Genomic DNA, 14178 nt, shown 5'->3' with positions numbered 1-14178 from the left:
GATTACAAAGGAGCTGCTAGAAAAGAAGGGGGAAGAGAGACTCCACCAGTGAGACCATATAGCTAGAGCCCTAACCATTTCCGTTCCTGGAGAAAGACGTGTCAGACTGTCACAGTGGTGTAGCTGATACTGCCAGCTCAAGCCTCTTCCCCCTCGAAGTTCCTGTTTCATTCCACGGCTTTTTTCTGCCTAAGAAATTGAACTCAAAGCATCTGAGTCTGTGCATCTTGTCTAGAAAAGAACAAAGAGTCCCATGAAGTGTTCCTTAGATTATGGTGAGGGCAACATACACTCATTGAACAGTTTCACAAGATAGGATAAGATGAGTGCTCATCCAACATTTCAGTGATGCCTTATGGAAGCACAATAGCAGGAGCAATTGGTGAGAACTGAGAGAGGACCAGAAAAAGCTTCTTTATGGAGAAAGTACTTGAGCTGGGCCTTATAGACTTTGATACACTAAAAAAAAAAAAAAAAAAAAAAAAAAAGTACTTTCTGGTTGAGACATAGAATAGGAATCACCAATCAATGAAAAAGTACTTCAATATCATATGAAGAGTCTCGTTGCTTCTCTCTCCTTGGTCTTGGGTAGAATGGTATTCAGTCTTAGGGAGAGGTAAATAACAGAATTCTTATAAGGTGGCTCAAATGAATTATTACTGGGGACTTGGTTTTCTCTCATAAGAAGTCGTCCGTTGATAGACCCTTGCTGGCGGCTTAGTGGTGTCTGGGTCCGTATACCTGGAACCCTCTTGGCCTTTATCCCATGGTTGGAAGATGGCTCTCACAGCTCCAGATTATACTGATAATCAGAAATAAGACTGGTACCAGTCATGTATGTCCCTTCCTACTAAAACAGAAAAAGCTCACCCAATGCTTGTCCCCAGTAGGCTTCTACCTATATGACATTAGATAAACCCATGTCATAATGGCCACCCCTAGCTTCAAGGGAGTCTGGGAAAGCAATTATTTAGCTGAGTTCTTTGCTTCCATGAATAATACAAATATTTTGTTGTCAGGGGAAATGGATGTTGATAAGTAATATGCTGGCCATACTAGGGATAAACATAAAAGAAATCTATACAATGTATAAGGTGACAATCATACAATCAAAATCACCTTTTTAAAAAATTAATGTTTATTTGTGTGCGTGTGTGTGTGTGAGAGAGAGAGAGAATGAGCGAACGAGCAGGGGAGGGGCAGAGGGAGGGAGACACAAAATCTGAAGCAGGCTCCAGACTCTTAGCTGTCAGGCACAGAGCCCAATGTGGGGCTCAAACCCACGAACTGTGAGATGATGGCCTGAGCCGAAGTCGGACGTTTAACTGACTGAGCCAACCAGGCACCGCCAAATCAAACTTAACCTTTAAATCACTTGTAAAGTATTCCCGTTTTGAGGCTTGCTTTCATATAAGATTGTGTTCTGAAAGTAAAGCATTCAAGTGTTTTAATGGTTTGAGACATCCAGGACTTTTATTAAGATTTCAATTTGCTGTTCCTCACTTCTCAAGTCATCGTCATCTTCATCTCCTGTAAATGACTTTATAAGTTTCTCCAATTATTTTTTAGACTGTGTTTCTCCATGGTCTTCAATTAATGTTTCAATTTCCTTCTCTGTAGGAAAGCATCACCCCCCAGCTGCTTGGCTACAGGAACAGAGTGTTCCACTTCTTTTTCAATGACCAGGAAGCCCTTAAAATCATGTCTGTGTTGTTTTCTTGGGGCTCACCAGTGTCCGCTGAGTCTCAGAGTCTTGATGGCTCTCACACTGTGAGAGAGACACTTGGGAACTAAGTCTTGCCTAAGGAAGCGGTGTGTGCAGGGCTCCCATTTTATACTCACTCCCAGGTGGAGGGACAGGCAGACCCTTGACTTGATGGTGCAGCTCATACCCATTCTCTCCCCCAGCTCCCCTCACTGTTGGCCTGATTCTGGCCATCTGTCCCACAAAGACTTGGAGGAGAATATGGGTGGAGTGCCGCATTCATGTCATTCATGGGACACAGAGTGCATCATCCCTGAGAACACAGAACACGGAGTGTCTCTAGTGCCCAGGTGCGCTGTTCTTGCCCAGCAGCCTTCTCGGCTTGCGGCTGATGCTCCATTGTTCATATACCATCCTAACTCAGAGGCTGCCTTGTTTCAGCGTTGCGTCTCTGTACACAAACCCAGAGACTTGAAGCTATTTGTTTTACTGTGTGGTTTTATTTACTATCAAAGATAGTGTAGTCATAAGAAACTGAAATGAGGTGGCTTGCTGCTTGAATGGTTCCTTTTATTTTTTCCAGTTTCGGCTTAATGATACACCGAGCATGAGTTCTGGTCTATTGGTTTCTAGAGTGGAATTTGTTTAATTAAACTACTTGTCTCTTCATATCTTGCCAGAATATTTTTATACATGGATCTTTAAATTGCTCTGCAGTTTCACTTTCTACAAAGATATATATATATATATAATGTACACCTTGATGGTATGGCCACTTCAGTTAAAGTGTTAGAGTGTTTGAAAGAAACACATCTTCTTTTCTTTTTCTCCATGGTTACCATTCGAATTATTTAATGATACGCTTCTGTCTCACTGGCCTTCTCTTCTATTATAATAAATAATAATATCTATTATTTGGCAAGAACTTTGTACTAGGCACACGTAACATTATACATATGTACTTTTATTATCCCAATTCCATAAAGCTGGAAACTGAGACAAGAAAAAGCTAAATTTTCTTAGTGTAATATTCCTTTTCACAATCTTCTGTACAACTCAAAACTTGTTACACTTATCCAAGGTACATGTCTATTAAAGTCCTTAGTCTCAATGAACCCAAATATCTGCATTATGCACACCTGCATTCAGGCAACTGAGCACATGAACCTCTACCCAGCCTGTGCCATTGAGCAGACTGATGCCCCTATAAATGTCTGGTAACTAACCAGAGCTGAATCTTAAAACTATGATGTCTAACATCCAGTATCCAATAGTCAGCTATCTTACTATAGTTATTTTGTCAAAAATTAGTAGCTCCTGCTTATGACAATTCCTTTCCTTCCCACTTCCTCCTGCCCACAGGAATCTGCTTCCATTTCTTGATAGAATGATTCTGATGGTATAAATGACCCGCATGTTGCTAAATGTCATGGGTAATTTTTTAAGTTTATGTATTTATTTTGAGAGAGAGAAAGTGACAGCAAGGGAAGGGTTGAGAGAGGGAGAGAATGAGAACCCCAAGCAGGTTCTTCACAGTCAGCTCAGAGCCCCATGCTGGACTCAGTCTCACAGACTGTGGGATCATGACCTGAGCTGAAACCAAGGATCGGATGCTTAACAGACTGAGCCACCCAGGTGCCCTTTCAGAAGCATTTTAATTTATCTTCTTACCACCAAGCACCAGTTAACTCCTTACACTTTTGTGAAGTACTTTTTTTCTCTTTGCTTCCCATATTACCCCATTCCTGGTCATCATCGACCTCATGAGCCATTTCTTTTCAGTTTCCCGTGACAGTTCATGCTCTTATGCCCAGACTTGAATTGTTGGAATCCCTTAAAATTCTGACATTAGCCCTCTTTTTCTATCACTCTCACCATTTCTTGGATCATATCACCCATCCCATTTTCTTAGTTTCGATAATCATCTGTATTCCAAAAATCTGTATGTCAGTGGTTTCAAACTCTGCCTTGAGTAATATCCAGTTGCCTACGTGAATATCTGAATTTGGAAACTCCACAGATACCTTACATTCAACATAGCCAAAATTAAATTTTTGCTCTTCCCCCAAAGCTTCTCTCATATCATACTACCAAGGTCTTTCAACTCTACCTCCTCAGTACCTGTCATGTTCACCCCTTCCATTTTTTGCACTATGACTTACTTGGTCTAGGCCACCATCATTTCATACCTGGCTACTGAAATAGCCATCAAACTGACTTGCATGCATTTGCTCTTGATCCCTTGGACTGCATTTAAAGAGTGTAGTCAGATACTATAACCGTTGGATTTAGATTTGATTGGAAATAACAAACAGCCCAACCAGCAGTGGCTTAAACAAGTTAGGGGTTTGTTTTTATTATGTAATAATAATTCTGGATGTATGCTGTCCACAATTTACAGCAGAACAATCTCCTAAAGGGACCAGATTCCTTCAACCTTCTTCCTTTCATACCTTTAGCAATGTGGCTTTTACTCACATGGTCACAGAGGGCTACTGGGCCTCAAAGCTTTGCTTCTCTATTTCAGAAAGGGAAGCGTAAAGAACAAAAAGACTTCTTTGTTAGGCTTTGTGGTTTTTGTTTTTTGTTTTGTTTTGTTTTTTATTTGGGAAGAAAATATCTCCCCAGATACTTGTATCTATATCTCGCTGGCCAAGGCTGTATCACACAGCCACTTAATGCTGCAAGGGGAGTCTGAGAAGTTCAGTAGTTTGGGTTCCCAGCCTGCATCGTAGGGGCACCTGGGTGGCTCAGTCGGTTAAGCCTCTGGCTTCGGCTCAGGTCAGATCTCACGTTCATGGATTCGAGCCCCGTGTCAGGCTCTGTGCTGACAGCTAGCTCAGAGCCTGGAGCCTGCTTCTGGTTCTGTGTCTCCTTCTCTCTCTGCCCCTCCCCCTCTCATGCTCTGTCTCTCTCTGTATCAAAAATAAATAAAACATCCAAAAAAAAAAAGTTCAACCTGCTTCATAGCAAATGCAAAAGGGTATGTGCTATGCTTAAATGTGAGCAGGGAACCCATAATATCTCCCAGCATAGTATTTAAAAAAAAACATACCTGATTATCTGATTCTCCTCTCTATAGCCTTTCAATGGCTTCCTTTTCCTATCAGGATAAAGTTTTGAAACTTTCACATGGACTGAATGCTCCTATGTGACCTTGCCCCTGACCGCCTCAGAAATGTTATGGCAGTCCCGCTCTTTCCTCTCCAGCTACAGTCCTTTCCTTCCTCTTCCGTAAAAGCAGCAAGGCATTTTATGCATTGTGTGTGAATCTATGCTTAATGATTTCTTGTGCCTTTAAGAACCAAGGTTCAGGGGCACCTGGGTGGCTCAGTCAGTTAAGCCTCTGACTCCTGTTTTCGTCTCAGGTCATAATCTCATGGTTTGTGAGATGGAGCCTCACCTTGGGCTTCAGCATGGAGCCTACTTGGGATTTTCTCTCTCCCTGTCCCCCTGTTACTCCCCCACTTGCATAGGCTCACTCTCTCTCTAAATAAATAAATAAACTTAAAAAAAAAAAAAAAGAGCCAGTGTTTGTACCCTTGGGAGCTACATCACCCCCATTGAGAATACATGGTTTACAATAATTGTCATTACCAAAATCAGTATCTGTGTAGCCACTACAAAAGTTCATAAGGGCAGAGGTCAGATCTTCACACCTAGTATTACCTTGGTACAGTGTTGGGCACAGAGTAGGTAATTGTTAAATGTTGATAGACAATGAATGTTACAACACTTAGAATGGCTAGAGATTTTATATATTTTTTGAAATTTTTATCTGTGATCTCATAAAGAGGAAAAGCCTGAATCTGTTTTTCCCCCAAAACCATTTATGGAGTAGGCCCTCCATAAATATTTGTTGAATGAATTAATTATCTGTACATTGTGGTCTGGAGAATTGTCCTTAATTCCTAAAAAGAAAACATTTGGTATGTATCCTGGAAACGCCTTGTAATGACTACAAATGTTTTGCATTAGAGGTTTATTAAATGCTACCAGCAGCCAGAGAGACACAATGGGATTAAATTACTTCAAGTGACTCTATCCACTCATAGTTTCTGTCTGTTGCTCATGTCGGGAGTGTTTTCAGATGTGACAGCCACCTTCAAAGTGCTTAATCCTGAAATTTGTGGAACCCTGCAACCTCACTGATTACTCAGTTCATTTCAAATCCCAAATTAGACATAACCCAGCCTACTTCCTTAAAAAGAATTTTTCACTGCATATTACCATTAGGAGAAAGCCAATAATTCATGCTATAAAATAAATAGAAAAGCACGGGTTCTGAGGCATTTCCTGTGACCCGTGCTCTCACAAAATACTCTCATGGATAACATGATATAGGGGTTGCTATTCAGGAAAACCGGCTTCAAACATTAGGGACTATTTAAATATTAACATGTAACCGGGTTCTCTAGCCTGAACTTACAAGGCAAAAAACCATATCTCTTGTAGTTAGGAAGCTTTTAAACAATAGGAGATATGTGAAATATGAAACATGTGCTTAGTTAAAATTTTGGAGTAACTAGAAAATTTTCTTGCAAGGAAGACAGTGCTCATTATTCAAGAAATTACTATACTATTCATCATCTTTTTAATATTTCCTTCTTATAAATACTTTGGGAGACTGAAAGTTTCGTTGTTACTTTGCCTACACCTTCATAAGAAAAATGTAGTCAGATTCAGAGCATCTTCTTCTATTAAGTAAAGGCAATTTCAGTTGCAATTAAAATATCAAATATGAAAACAGCTAAATTTCATTAGAAATGTATAAGGCCACCATGGGCACCACCGGCTTTGAGTATTAATCACAATTACCTGGATTTGATCATTATTTCAGCTCTTCCCCTGGGCCCTCTGATACCCATGGTTCACTCTCTTATCCAGTGCCTCACCAGATCCCATTGGCTTTCCCCTTAAATATCTCCTAAACCCATCCACTTTTCTCCATCTGTGCTGCCCGTTCTCTGGTCCAGTCTCCCACCATCCTTCTCCCTGTCCCACTGCATCTATCCTTGCCCTCCTCAAGTGTCTTCTGTGATACGGTGTCTCAGTCAGCTGCTGCTGCTGCTGTAACAGAGTACCATAGACTGGATGGCTTACTCAATAGAAATTTCTCACAGTTCTGGAGGTTGGGAGCGTGAGATCAGGGTGCCAGCATGGTGGAGTTCCAATGATGATTGGAGTTTCAACGTATGAGTTTTAGGAAGATACAAACATGCAGACCCTAGCATGCTCGCTCAGTGATCTTTTAAAAATGCCAGTTTGGGGGCGCCTGGGTGGCTCAGTCTGTTAAGCATTTGACTTCAGCGCAGGTCATGATCTCGAGGTTTGTGAGTTAGAGCCCCATGTTGGGCTGTTTGCTGACAGCTCCGAGCCTGCAGCCTGCTTCAGATTCTGTGTCTCCCCCTCTCTCTGCCCCTCCTATGCTCATGCTCTGTCTCTCTCTGTCTCTCATTAATAAATAAAAATGTTAAAAAATTAAAAATAAAACAAAACAAAAATGCCAGTTGGATCAAGCCAGATCCCTGCTTAAAACCTTCACCATTACCTACAAGGTTCTGAATTATCCAGGTCAATCCACCTCTCCAGGCTCATCCCACGCTGCTAACCCTTGCAAAAAATAGTCTGGCCACACTGATCATTATTAACTTCAACTTCCTAAGCCTGATGTCTTTGCATTATCTTCTCTACTGCCACTTCCCCCTCTGAAGGTTAGCACTTAACTAATCACTTTACAAATACCAACAAAATTTCACCATCTCAGGGAAACTTAGCTGCCAGACCAAGCTATGACCCCACGTTGTATTTCAGAGGCATTTTTTGTTTTCCTTTCAAGTCTTTATCACTATTTGTAACTATTATATATTTTTTTATTTGAAAATAGCATAGAAGGGCACCTGGGTGACTCAGTCAGTTAAGCATCTAACTCTAGATTTCGGCTCAGAAACTGTGGGACCTCACACTGGCATTGTGGAGCCTGGTTGGGATTCTGTCTCTCCCCCTCTCTCTTCTGCTCCCCAGCCAGCACGCTGTCTCTTGCTCACTCTTACTCTCTAAGTAAATAAGTAAATATAAATATATAAACTAATAGCACACTCTACTGGAATACACTATGCTCTCCTAGACTATGGACTCCATGTCTCTGGCTTATTTGTAGACCGCCCTACTCAAAGCATGTTTATTAAATAAATTGAATGTTGGGTTTATCACATCAACCATTGTCTTTTCCTGGCCCCTTTCCTGGTCCATTGGGTTTATCCAGGTACATTATCTGGAGGATTGTAAAACAGCTGGAAACGGCCTTAGAGACCATCTAACCTCCACCCCCATTTTGTATAACAAATGGGGTAAGAAGACTAGAAAACAAATTGCCAAAGGTCATATAATAAACTAACTCATAGACTAGCAGCACTAAAAATCAGGTTGTTGGTTTGTCGGTTCTCTGATATTTCAGGAAATAAAATCATTTCTTCTCCTATTTTTCTTATCACCATTTTTTAGACTGAAATACTTTCTCTATTTTATAATCTAATATTGGTATAAAAATATTCTCATCAAGTAAAATGCAGTTTGTCATTCAGGTTATATCTACCCAAGCAATATGAATTAGAACCCTTAAAATGTTTTGACTTCTAACAATGGTGGTTAGATATTTTAACTCTGCATTTTGACTTTTTTGGCCCCATGATTTTAAGCCCAAAGATGAGTTTTAGTCTATGTTCATTAATACAAAAACATTAATCATAATTGTGCCAATCCTAATGCATGCACATGAAGAAAGAATTTACCAGAGCAAACTCCATTAAGCTGGCCTAACTCCTTAATCGGTGTTCTAAACAGCACACTTAAACCATTTCTGACCTTTTTGAAAGTTTTCCTTGAAATTACATTCTGGAAGATCAGTTCTTTATGTACAGCAAAGATTGGATTCATCATCCAGTTTTTCTGGCCCCACTGTTACTATTCATAACATCCAGCATAGTATTTCTTCCTTTGGGTCTAATGCTTCTCTCAAGTTTCTTGTCACACATTTTGCAGATGTGAGTCTGCCTTTCGGGATTTGGTTCATGGCTTTATTTAATATAGACAGGTTTAGGCACTTTCGTGTTTTTTATTTTTTACAAAACTGAGTTTTCCCAAATTTTTTTGAAGTTTAAGGACTTACGAACCAGGTCTTGTTTTTGCAGTTAGCTTCATCTAGAATAAATTTTTGCATCTACCGTTTTATCTCATGAAATTTATTTTCTAGTCAGTATTTCTGCCAGTTAAATGTAGCTTGAATTTGGGCAAAAGTCTGTTAGCTATTATTTGATTCCTCCTTAAACACCGAAAAATTTTAGCTTTTTTTTTTTTTTAATTTCAAGGTTGCTCTTTTTTTCCTGGTAGGGAATGGAGGTGGCCCACGACAATCATCTGTTTAGATTGTTACCTGATGAAATTTTTGATTTGAGGGTAAACAACTTAACTCTGACACTTCTCAGCCCATCCCTTATTTTATAGCTAAGGAAATCAAGGGTCAGAGAAATTTTCTGATTTTCATGGGTTCACAGAGATAGGACTGGATTTCGGGTCTCTTGACATCCAGGACACTTGGAGGGGAAAGACTCCCAAGTTGAGTATACTTTCCCTAGAAGAGAAGCTGGCTTTTTGTTACTATGGCAATGGAGGACATTTGAGATTTTTTGACAGGTTTACACCTACATGTACTGTAAGGAAAAAAGAACCATTGAGCTGATCTTTATGGTGATTCAAAACACTTTAGATAGATCCTGTCACATGCTTTATAAGTTCCTAACTGATTGTGTGGAATTAAGTTATTGGGCAGAGAACCAGCTAATGGAAACACATTGATGAACTCATTTTTGAGGGACATTAATGGAACTTAAAATAAAACTGAAATGGCTTTATGGATTTTTCACTCAGACTGTTTATGAACATTTATTGCCAGCAAATTATATCATGTCAAAAGAAGGAATCAGTAGGTATGGCTTTAATAGAAACCTTTTTGAAATAATAAAATTGAGAATAATTTATTATCTAAGAACAGATAGAGGATGGGAGAATTCATCCTGATGGATGTCTGTCCCACTCTGCAGCTTCTGGGAGAGTGAAAAATGGTGTGAAAATCAGAAGCCTGATAGGACTTGGAAAGAAATGGTGTTTTTGAAAAGTATTAATACCTCATCCCACTATGCATGTGAATCGCTTTTAGAAGAGAGGTGATGGGAGATTTAAAATGCAGGTGTTACTTGAAGGTATAAACATTGGTATTTGTTCAGGTCTCATAAGAGGATGAGCAAGAAGAGAATGATTTAATATGCTGAAAGAGACAGTCTAGAATGGTGGTCACAGACATCGGTTCCGGAGCCAAAAGATGAGAGCTTAAGTTCTGACACCCCCTTTTCACTGTGCAACCACAGGAAAGTATCCTGACTTCCCTGAGTGTCAGATTCCACATCCATGACGACAGACATGGATAGTCCCTACCTCACAGGGTTATTGTGATGATCAGTTTCCATAGTTTTTAGTTAAGAGTACATGCTTTAAAAATGTTTTTTTAAGAGTCATAGAGGACCTGGATACGAGGAGGAAAAAATGGGATTCATAAATATTTTAGTGCTAGAGCAGTATCTTACTGACTATCATCTGCTGATTTCTATGTGCCAGAGATCTCATTCCATCTCCCAAGACCCCTAGGAGATAAAGTTACTATTAATATCCCTTCTTTCCAAGGAAGAAAACTGAGCATCATAGAGATTGGGTTTCATGCCCAAGGACACTCAGATAATGAGAAATTGTGGTACATCCCCCTGAGAAGTTATATCTGAACCTCAAAAGTCTGTTTTCCAGTATGGATGGCACATATGGACCCCTTTGGCACATTGCATCGAAAACAAAATTGGAGGGCATCTGGCTGGATGGTGGGATTTAAGAGAGGCTTAGTGAGTATCTTACCCTTTACTTTGATCCCATATCCAGAGCCCACCAATCACCTACATCCTCTATGAGAGCCCAGACTCCTGGGGTTTGCCGTCTTGCCATTTTATGGGTGCCACATTCTTCTGGCATTCCAAAAACAAGGCACTGGGGTATCGTGGCTACAAGTAGGGCCTGGAGTCATATGCCTGCATAGGAACCTCAGCTCCAGCCCTCGGAGCCGTGAGGCTGAGCCCCATGTTTCTTAGCCCCAGTTGTCTTCTAGGGTAAGTCGTTTTCTTGGTCAGGGGAAGAAATTACAGGCCTTTGATCTCATTTCATTTTTAAGCGGTAGTTGTATTTAGCCCAAATAATATTCCTTTATTAACATAGCTCTTTTATTTTAAGAGGCACAGGTAAAATATGTTGGATTTTTGGACGTTTGTTTAAAATGTGATGTGATACATGAGGAGTTTTATGACAGTAAATTAGTACTCCCATGGAAGTGGTAGTACCAATTGGGAATAAGTCCAGTAGAAGACTTGGGAACCTCAAATTCAATTTGTCTGTATTCTGTGTATGACCTTTTCCCTGCTCACATAGAGCCTAAGATCATATTGAAGAGATAGGTGAATATCTGCAAGGTAAATAAAAATCCCAGGTCGTGTGTGCTCAGCACCAAATAAGTGTTATATAGTTGTTTTACAACTAATTATTGAGAGCCTACACTGTGCTGGGCCATCTGGCTACAATGGAGAATAAGACACACTCCTCCAAGACACAAGCAAATGTGAGTGTAGGTTTAGGAAAGCTGAGGACCTAAGCTCAGGTGTGCAAAAGAGACCATGGTCGTTCCACAAACATACTGTGAGAACCCATAATCTATTGGATGACTTTATATAATCTTTTTCATCCTCCTTGGAATTGCTTTAAATGGGTGGTGGAGCTAAGGGCCCCTGGCTCTGGTACAATGCTTCCTTCTTGAGCTTAGTACAGCCAGATGTTAAGAAGTGGCAAATGAGGTCTTGTCAGTGTATCTGACAAATGGAGAAACAGATGAAACACAAAGTTTGAATAAAACAAAGAAAATGGTGCCCATTTTTGAGGTTCATTTTACGTAAGAAAATTGCATTCTTCATTCTTGGGCAGTAAGACTGAATAATTGTGGTATAAATCCTTATATATGTACATATTTTGCATAGTCATAAGAAAGATTCTTGGGCTTCAAAAGGCCATATAAAATGACAGGAGAGTGCATGAAATACCAGTGAAACATAAAGCCTCAAAGAATTTTAATACCAGTTCAAATAATGAAGGTTGTCTATGAGCAGTACTAATTGCTGAATGGGTAAGTCAGACAATTAAGGCTGACATTAAGGGAGGTAATGCTCTTTCTCTTGCAGTTTTCATAGATTTCTTAGTAGGGAAAGGGGAGATGGGAGCTGGTACTAAAGAGCCTACATGGTGTATATAAACAGAAATGACTGTTCTGCATTAATCAGGTGTATAATTGTTCCTTTTAATGAAAAAAATTGTTCCTTTTTTAATGGAAAAAAAAGGTTCCAATAGCTAAGAACTAATCATCTCTAAGAAATGGAAAGGGAAGGGATTTCAAAGGAAACCCCTGTTAACTGCAGTAGTGACAGATGGGAGTTGGCTCAATACAGGTTTGAAATGGCACTAAGAGGTGGCTAAGGCCATTCTCTTGGGTCACAGACACTGTAGAGCCATATCCCAATGTGTCACTCATTGTCCCATGATTTCTCCTGGCCTATTTTACCCACCAAGCACCCTCTACAGCATTTTTGGTCTAGGTGCTCCTCAAAGGATCACAAAAATCTTGAAGATGTGGAATGCATGTTCTGCAAAAGAAAATTTAATATAGGTGTAACAAAAACCACACAATAGTCTATAATCCAACCCAATTTTATTCAGTTATCATGTCAGTCAGGGTTTTCAGAGAAACAGAGCCAATATGGTCTAAGTATATGAACAAAGTCATTATAAGAAATTGGCTCAAGTCATTACAGAACCTCAGCAGCCCCACCACCCGCTGTCTGTAAGGGGGAGACCCAGGAAGGCTGACAGGATAATTCTGAATGAGTCCCAAGGCTCACTGAAGAACCAGTACAGTCAATGGTATAGAATCCAGTCTGGGTCTGAAGGCATAAGAACAAGGAGCACTAATAGCAGGAGAAGATTGATATCCCAGTTCAAGCAATTAGGCAGGAAGGGCCTAACTTTGCTCCACCATTTTGTTCTAGTCAGACCCTCAATGGGATCGGCTGATGCTCACCCGCCCTGGGGAGGGCATACTGCTCTGCTGAGTTCATCGATGCTGCTCTCATCTGGAAACACCCTCACCCAGAGATTGTGCCTAGCTCAGTGTCTGAGTACCTCATGATCCAAATCAACTTGACACATGAAATGAACCACCGCATTTATAAAAAACACAATAAAGATTACAGCACAAGGGCAAAATAATGTATGCATAATAAAACAAAATTCTTAGGACATTTACATCAAAAAATTTAATGGAGGCTTTAGGTACATTTTGATATACTTGAAATGTGGTTTGGGGTCTTGAAGAGCAAAAGTGTCTATAGGAAGAAAAAGATCTTACATACCCCACACTGGATGTCTCTTTGCCACTGCAACTGTTTGTAGGGTGGTTGCAGGCAATAAATGAGCTAGTGCATATGATGAATACGTGATGGTATCTGGCATGGAGTAGTCACTCAAAATGCTGGCTCAGATTAATAGTTACCATTTACCAGGATACCCTTTTAGTGACCACCCATGCTGTTAAAATTTGAGGCATTGTTTTCTGATTTTACTTGCAGTAGTCTTACTTGTATCAAAAAGATTAAATATTTTTAGAGTTGCTACAAAAGAAAAGAAACCACCTCATTTTCCTAGACTTATCACTGTGCTAAGATAAACCTGGATTTGTAATATCAGTGGTTGGTGGAGGAATTCTAGGCATTATAACAATGCAAGAGGATTCTAGAAATTCACACATGCATACAAGATATTATTCTGCCATGTTTTGTGGCATCAAAGAATTACACCAAAAAATGTATAAAAATCAACACCTTTATTTCAAAGTACAGGATACTGCCTAGCTAAGTTTAATTGAAAATCTAATATCCAGTGCAATTGTCTGTGATAAACTAAGGGGTAAATGAATTGAAAACGCTTTGGGAGCAGACAAATCAGATAATCACCACCTTTATGGCTGGGAGGGTTCAGCTGGTGATGACAAGTTGTAAAGATAAAAGCTTGTAGCAAAGTCAAGAGCTAAATACCTAGATTGGGGTGTGGATCAGTGTTAAATAATGCTCAAAGTGTGAACTTTGAATGATCTCTCACAGTGTTCTATTTTGTGTAACTTTTCAAGATAATAGTGTAGAGCCTTATGGAAAAATGTTTTGCTGAATGTTATTAGGTGAATAGTTTACAGTGTTAGATGTCCTCTCCCATGCCCCGTCTGCTGAGATGTGTGTGTTTCATGGTTCGTGCCCCACACTGCCATCAGAGGGCTTCAGCTGCTG

General features: G+C 40.0%; 1 protein-coding gene across 2 annotated transcripts in view; it reads left to right on the top strand.

Annotated features, from left to right (window-relative positions):
- Positions 1-14178, top strand: part of SGCD (sarcoglycan delta) — a 380420-nt gene that overhangs the window by 269048 nt on the left and 97194 nt on the right. The gene's annotated exons all lie outside the window — the stretch shown is intronic.

The sequence above is a fragment of the Suricata suricatta genome, chromosome 6 (assembly GCF_006229205.1).
Source record: "Suricata suricatta isolate VVHF042 chromosome 6, meerkat_22Aug2017_6uvM2_HiC, whole genome shotgun sequence".
NCBI classification, from domain to species: Eukaryota; Metazoa; Chordata; class Mammalia; order Carnivora; family Herpestidae; genus Suricata; species Suricata suricatta.
Note: the sequence above shows the minus strand (reverse complement) of the source record. Positions and strands in the feature narration are given on the sequence as shown.